Source organism: Mytilus edulis, unplaced genomic scaffold (genome assembly GCF_963676685.1).
Source record: "Mytilus edulis unplaced genomic scaffold, xbMytEdul2.2 SCAFFOLD_127, whole genome shotgun sequence".
In the NCBI taxonomy this organism is placed as follows: Eukaryota; Metazoa; Mollusca; class Bivalvia; order Mytilida; family Mytilidae; genus Mytilus; species Mytilus edulis.
The window spans coordinates 82,389-89,903 of record NW_027266915.1 but is presented as its reverse complement, the minus strand read 5'-3'; the positions used below and the strand labels follow the sequence as shown (position 1 = coordinate 89,903).

Below are 7,515 nucleotides of genomic sequence, written 5' to 3'. Positions count from 1 at the left end.
TGAGTTTGAACAGCGGTATACTACTGTTGCCTTTATTCATACTGTCAAACTTTGGAATAGGAAAACAATCAGTTAAATTACAAATCAGACGAATTTGCTGGTATGTTAAGATTAAAGACTGCGAAAAAATTATGTAAGAACTCTAAGACATTGACACAATATATTTCAGTGTACTTCATTATTACCTTTAGAAATTTAAATTCCAACCAATTGGTATGTTGCAATATGACGGATTTATTTAAATGGACAGTCCTTCAAACAAAAATTAACATTGCTGGAAAATGCCACGATTTTGTTACAGTTACAAATATCAGAGATTTTGATATATCGAACTGTGCAATTCCAGGTAGGTAATTCAATAGTATTTCCTTAAATTACTGCAATCGTTTAATCAATGAGATCAGTATAATTCACTCAGATACGAAACATACATAGGAAAAACACACATAACAATATTTAAAACAGGAATCATATCATATATTAAGTAATTACAAATCACAAGTGACATATGACCGACAAAGGAATGAAAAGGAGATGAGAAAATTAGCATACATGTCAAATTGGTTTACTTTTAATAGAAGAAAAACGCATTTGAAGTATTCATGTACACAAGCATAAACTGTATTACAACTCTGATGTCTATGGAATTTCATGCGACTTTCATACAAGTGAGAGGGTTGGCTAGCTATAAAACCAGGTTTGATCCATCATTTTCTACATAGCAAAATGCCTTTGCCAAGTCAGGAATTTGACAGTTGTTTTCCATTTGTTTGATGTGTTTAAGCATTTGATTTTGCCATTTGAGTACGGACTTTCCGTTTTGAATTTTCCTCTGAGTATTTTTGTTATTTTAATTTTTAGGAATGCTGGACAATCAAGATAAAATCACTATAGTAGAATAATCAGTGTAAACTGATGAGCTCATAAAGATGCAAGACTATCTTCATCAACGTTTTTATGTAACATTCTCTTCCAGGCATCACAGTTAACATTTTAAGAAATCTGGAGGTACAACTATAATTTTGAAAGCCAGTCCAATAATATGAATCAAACTATAGATTAAAACAAATCGATGTTTCAAGAAAATTTTCGTCACTGATATGAAATATATTGCGTATTGCAAGGTTTTACAAGTACATGTAAACTCTTATTATATTTTAAGTTGATGGTCAGTGGAGTTCGTGGACAACAACATCGTGTTCCATGATATGCGGTAATGGCATGACATATCGAAATAGAACTTGCAACAACCCCTCACCTTCTGACGGCGGAAACATGTGTCAAGGTGTCGACAACGAATCGACAGTTTGTAATCTCGGAGATTGTCCAGGTAAATTTTTCTTAAATTGTAAAGAATTCAAAAAGAAATATAAAATTCGCAATCCTGGTCTTAAATATGTTAGAAATGTAGTTGCACAGTGAAACAGACTTATCGTCAGATTTATGGTATTAATCAAATGAAAGGCAACCAGAATTGAAGTTGAACTTTCAACGAAACACCACATGACATCTTTAAATAGTTACTGTACCCCAATTTTGACATTTTAACCTACTATGTCTGTTTATTATCCTCACACATTGATGTCAATATAATGGAATTTTATGCGACTGTCATACAAGTGAGAGGTTTAGCTTGCTATAAAAAGCAGGAATATGACAGTTGTTTTCCATTTGTTTGATGTCTTTGAGCTTTTGATTTTGCCATTTGTTAAGGAACTTTTCGTTTTGAATTTTCCTTGAAGTTCGGTATTTATTATATTTTACTTTTTACATATTATCAAAAATCAACAAAGAAATATATTTCGTATAAAGACATTTCTTTATACATCTTGAAAATTGTATTCAAGTTTATAGAGACCATTGTAAAGATGTAGGATAATCGGATTGTCAGTTGGCCAACATTCATAGAAACAAAAGTAAAGATAATATTTTACTAAAACTAAACTGATCAAAATCATACAAAACTAAACACAATTACAACATTTGTTTATAAAGAGAAGATCCATTTTTTATTTAAATTATTTGGTGTGGTTTTAACCAATATTTCTTTATATAATTTCTTAAACTCGACACTCATTAATATTAACGTTCTTCAAATAAAAATCACAAATTCATGGGTATGGTCGCAATGTAGTTCGGTTAATGCGCATTTGGGCCTATTCTAAATTAAAACTTGATGAGATACCAATTTGATGATGATAGCATGGTGGTTGATGCGAGTATTTATTTTTTCAATTGGGTTTAACGTAACACTCCACTACATATTACATCTGGGTTGCGTTCAATATGATCGGTGCTACGTAGGGCTACTACCGAACGTGTAGCTAGCCTAGCGGTTAAATAGATCTAGATAAACCCAAAAATGTATGTTATCTAGAAAATCCAAAAAGGCGTCAGAAAGGATATAACCCATGACGTCATTTTGATAAGCTAACTACGTAGCATATCGGTCGACATACATAGATATCTAAGACATAGCGGCTATACTAGTTGCTACGATATTGAAAGCAGCCCTGTCAACTTTTTGATGTTATATGAAGAGGTGTGTTACGTAATAGACGTATACAAATAATTATATAAAGTTGACGTGTCATATTAAATGGTTGATAAAAATCTCTAATATAAATATGAATACCATTGTGCATTCTTGATACTTACTTCGTATATCCGAATAGGAATTTGTTTGATTTTTTATTAATGTACATGTACGTCTTGTGCAAAAAATAAAATCTCCTACATACTATTAAAATCTGAAAGAAACAAAACAAGGGTTGTGTTTTGAGACGTTCATTTATTTCCATTCGAACGGTCGGTCTGTTATTTCAAAATTCAAACAAACATTAAAAAAAATAATAGTTACAATGCTTTTGTTTTGAATTTGGAATAGATGCTTGAATTGTTGCTTCTAATGTCATTTTCATTAAGAACGACAAAACACTAAGACCAAAGATGAATAGATAATTAAAAACAGAACGATAAAACACTAAGACCAAAGATGAATAGATAATTATGGACCACTCTGCTGAGGGCTTTGGAATCTTAATTTCAATATAATTTCTAAACCAAGATTCAATAATGGATAAAATTGTATTCTGAAACGTTTTGTGTTTCTTAATTACAACATATACAAGATTGAAGTATACACAGCTAATGAAAAAAGGAAGCAGATATGTGTTTGAGCCTAATACAAATAAATCACAACGTACTTTAGAAAAAAAATGTTTAAATCACCATCACCTTGCAATACTGAATATAAGCCATGTATATTTTTTAACAATATTCTTTATTCTTTTGTATCATAGTTGATGGACATTGGGGCCTCTGGTCGTCTGTGAGATGTTCTGTTACCTGTGGTAATGGCATAGGAATAAGAACTAGACGATGTGACAATCCTGCTCCTTCTGGTGGTGGAAATGGTTGTGTTGGTTGTGATAAGAAAAAAAAACTATGTTCCTTGGGAAAATGTCACAGTAAGTAATATTATAATATTTGAATACCGTTTCTGATGACAGTTGTACTTTTAATTATTGTAGGCATTTACACTATTGCTTGGCATTTACGGGTAAATAGTCAAAGCATTTTTTAATTTTAATATTTTACCAGTCATGTTATAGCTGTACAAAGATTTAACCCATTAAAAGGACATATTTGACAATCCTTTCCGTCATTCAACATTTGTTTTCTTTCTAATCAATAATACGTTCATTTAAAGGACAATGTACATTTGTTTTCTTACCTTTTTGCTAACGTAAATGGAAGTGCATTTTTAATTGTGAACAATATCCGGATCCTTGCAGCAAACACATTTCAAGTGATGGAACAGGGTATGGATTCCTTAAAACAACTGAATTGAGGGATATTTTATTGAAGTCGCTACAATACGACTTTAAAAATATAAATCGGGATAAAAATGCAATATATATATATATGTGTGTGTATTATATTTGTTATATCTTATTTTGTCTTTTTGTCGTCAATTTCATATAATGCTTACAATTTCTATTTTTCAGAATCGTGAAAAGATGCAGCCAAAAACAAAAAAATAGGTAAATAAAATTTCAAATGAATTACTTATATACAATATTTGTATAATCTGCACTTTTTTCGTATTTTTTGCACGTAACATTATTATTTTTTCATCAACTAATAAGTTTTTAGTGTCCCATTTGATCCCTTTGCATTAGAAAATAGTAAAAAAAAAAAAAAAAAAAGGAAAATAATGCTTTCAAAAAAGTACCTTTTTTTTGTGAAAAAACGCAAGCCAAATCAATATCTGTTGTATTTTGAAAGATTCTAAACAAATTGTCATTTTCGATGCCATTAAAAAACATAGGAACTTTTAAGACTATTCTAGTTTTGGCAATTCAGGTTATTTTTGTATGTAAAAGAGAAAAGAGAAATATAAAAAGGCGGAACATACCGATTGGACATTCAAAACGCACAAACAATGAAAACTAATCATAGTGTTCTTCTTTTTACTACTGTAAAGTTTTTGAAGTTTTTGAAAATGTGATACTTTGTAAAAAGAATAATTTTAAATTACAAACAAAAATCGATTTTAATTATAATTTAAAGTATCGGATAAAGAAGCCATGTATTTGTTTATTATTTTAACGTTTTGTTTAACATGTTTATGGGTAACAGTATTTATAGGTACCAATGGTCAACGGTTTTTGGACAGTTTTTCGTGTTGAACAAGAGACCTTCACCAATCTGCTATTGTATGATGAGCATTTAAGATCATCCTAGGTTTTTGGAATAGTTCGAATTGCTCGATCCATAGTTTTCTGTTCGGTGTTTTTCTTAATATTTTTTTTTTTTTACCAAGGTGTTGTCAATGTTTCTCTGACTTCTGATTTTTAGTTGTACTTCTCTTTTCAAACATTCAGCTTTAATATAAAAATAGTATACACAAAAATATACACAAACAGTAAATCTTAACAATGACGGTTATAAATATCATTTTCAAATTTTCTGTTTTCTGTAGATGGAGAATGGAAGAAAGCAAGAAAATTAAAAAGGAAATCTCATCACAGACTAATGAAGAATATCATGAATTAAAATAAAACCGGAGGAACAATGAATTATGTGTATCACTTGTTGCTGTAAAGATAAATTTCATTTGCTGATTTTTGTTTCTCATAGAATAATTTTTAGGGATTTTAGATGAGATTGTAAGGATACATGTTAATATCTTTTTTCTCTCATGTATCACTTTCAGGAATTTGAAATTGCTCTGTAGTGATACATAACAACTGGTTTTTGTTTTGTGTGTTATATATCATTTGAATGGGGTTCCCCATGAGGTGATAGGGATAATATCAACTGTATTTATGTCTAATATATAATTCAAAAAGGTTTCTCTTGAGATTGTAGGAATAATATCAACTTGTTTGTGTTTCTCATATATCATTTAAAAGGGTTTCTCGTGAGTTTGTAGGGATATCATCAACTGGTTTTTGTTTCTCATATATAATTCAAAAAGTTTTCTCGTGAGGTTGTAGGGATAATACCAACTGCTTTTTGTTTCTCATATATCATTTAAAAGGGTTTCTCGTGAGGTTGTAGGGATAACATCAACTGCTTTTTGTTACTCATATATAATTCAAAAGGGTTTCTCATGCGGTTGTAGAGATAATATCAACTGGTTTTTGTTTCTCAGATATCATTTGAAAGGGTTGTTTCTCATGAGGTTATAGGGATAATATCAACTTGTTTGTGTTTCACATACATCATTTGAAAGGTTTTTTTATGAGGTTATAGGGATAATATTAACTGGTTTTTGTTCTCATAGATCATTTAAAAGGTTTCCCGTGAGGTTGTAGGGATACTATCAACTGGATTTTGTTTCTCATATATCATTTGATAGGGGTTCTCATGAGGTTATAGGGACAATCTCAACTGTTTTTTTGTTTTTCATATATCATTCAAAAGGGTTTCTCGTGAGTTTGTAGGGATAATATCAACTTGTTTTGTTTCTCATATTTGATTTGAAAGGAGTTCACATGAGGTTGTAGGGAAAATATCAACTGATTTTTGTTTTGTCATATATCATTTTGAAGGATTTCTCATGATGTTGTAGGGATAATATCAACTGGGTTTTGTTTCTCATATATACTTATGAAGGGTTGTTTAATATGATGATAAAGGGTTAAATCGTAATTTGTTATTTTTTTCTCATATATTACCTTACGGGTTTCATAAGAGATTGTATGGATAAATGTAAACTGGTATTTGTGTCTCACATATTTTTTTGATGGATTTCAAAACTGGCTGAAAGAAAACACGGAAAACATGCCAACTGCATTTTTATTCAAATATATGATTGTAAACTATCTGAAATAAATGTCAATGTTTTTCCCCCTCATATTTCTTTTTAAGAAATGGATGTTCAGTTGACTCTATCTTAAAAACACTTTTATATATTTGTTATGTGATATTTTTTCAATAACAATTTTATACTTATAGAAAAATGTGTTTTAAAGGATTCTTTCGGTATGTTTAAATGCATCAATAGAGTTCATTCAGTTTAAATTGTTTATCAGTGAGCAATATTTGTCTGAATTTTTTATGATACCTTTTGCTAATATGAAATTGCGCCCTGTGGCATTTTTTTACATTAGTATAGTACAACTGCTGACATTACTTTTCATTGGAATCATTTAATATTTGGCTTTCGCAATAAATCTTGATAGAAATTTGTAGTTATCTTCTTTTTGTATACAATAACTTATTTATAATAAAATAAAATTACCAATCTTACACAACATATAAGGTATACCTAAAGCAATCTTGAACATGTCATATAGTGAACATATAACACTTTCAATAACATATGCTGGCATGAGCATGCCATGTTATCATTAAATAACGCCTTCAAACCATATACTGAAAAAAAATCCATCACAAACATAATATATCGGGCAATTATCACCATACAATATACAAACTATGTTATGCATTTATAATAACGCCATAACAAACATACCACTGATCTACTGTATAACATTTTAAACAACATACCATATACTTCATATTGTAAATACAGAAACTATTGCGTCCATTTATAATTTCTATTTTTGAGGACTGATCGAAAATGCAGAATTGATTATTACAGTTTCAGGGAAAGTTTAATGCATATGAAGGATTCTGATATAAATAAAAAGTAAAATAACAAAAATATTGAGCATCCGAGGAATATTCCAATCGGAAAGTCTGTGAGCAAATGGCAAAATTAAAACCCAAAAGACATCAAACGAATGGATAACTATTGTCATATATTTTTGACTTGTAACATGCATTATCTTATGACGAAAAAGGTTTTATGGCTAGCTAAACCGCTCATGTTTATGACAGTCGCATACAAGTCATTTATATTGACAACTTTGTATGAACAAAACAAACAGACATAGTTGGTTAATATGTAAAAAAAAAAAATAGGGATACAGCTGTCTACAATTGGTTAAGATAGTAATTACTATAAAAAAAAAATTAAAAAACATACATTAAAAAGGG

At 29.8% G+C, this 7,515-nt stretch overlaps 1 long non-coding RNA gene across 1 annotated transcript; it reads left to right on the top strand.

Annotated features, from left to right (window-relative positions):
- Positions 1 to 1,189: 1,189 nt before the first annotated feature.
- On the top strand, positions 1,190 to 5,071 carry LOC139504563 (uncharacterized). Its single transcript, XR_011659280.1, has 4 exons — positions 1,190 to 1,330; positions 3,303 to 3,470; positions 4,011 to 4,046; positions 4,988 to 5,071. It is a non-coding gene; the product is annotated as an uncharacterized lncRNA (long non-coding RNA).
- The last annotated feature ends 2,444 nt before the right edge of the window (positions 5,072 to 7,515 follow it).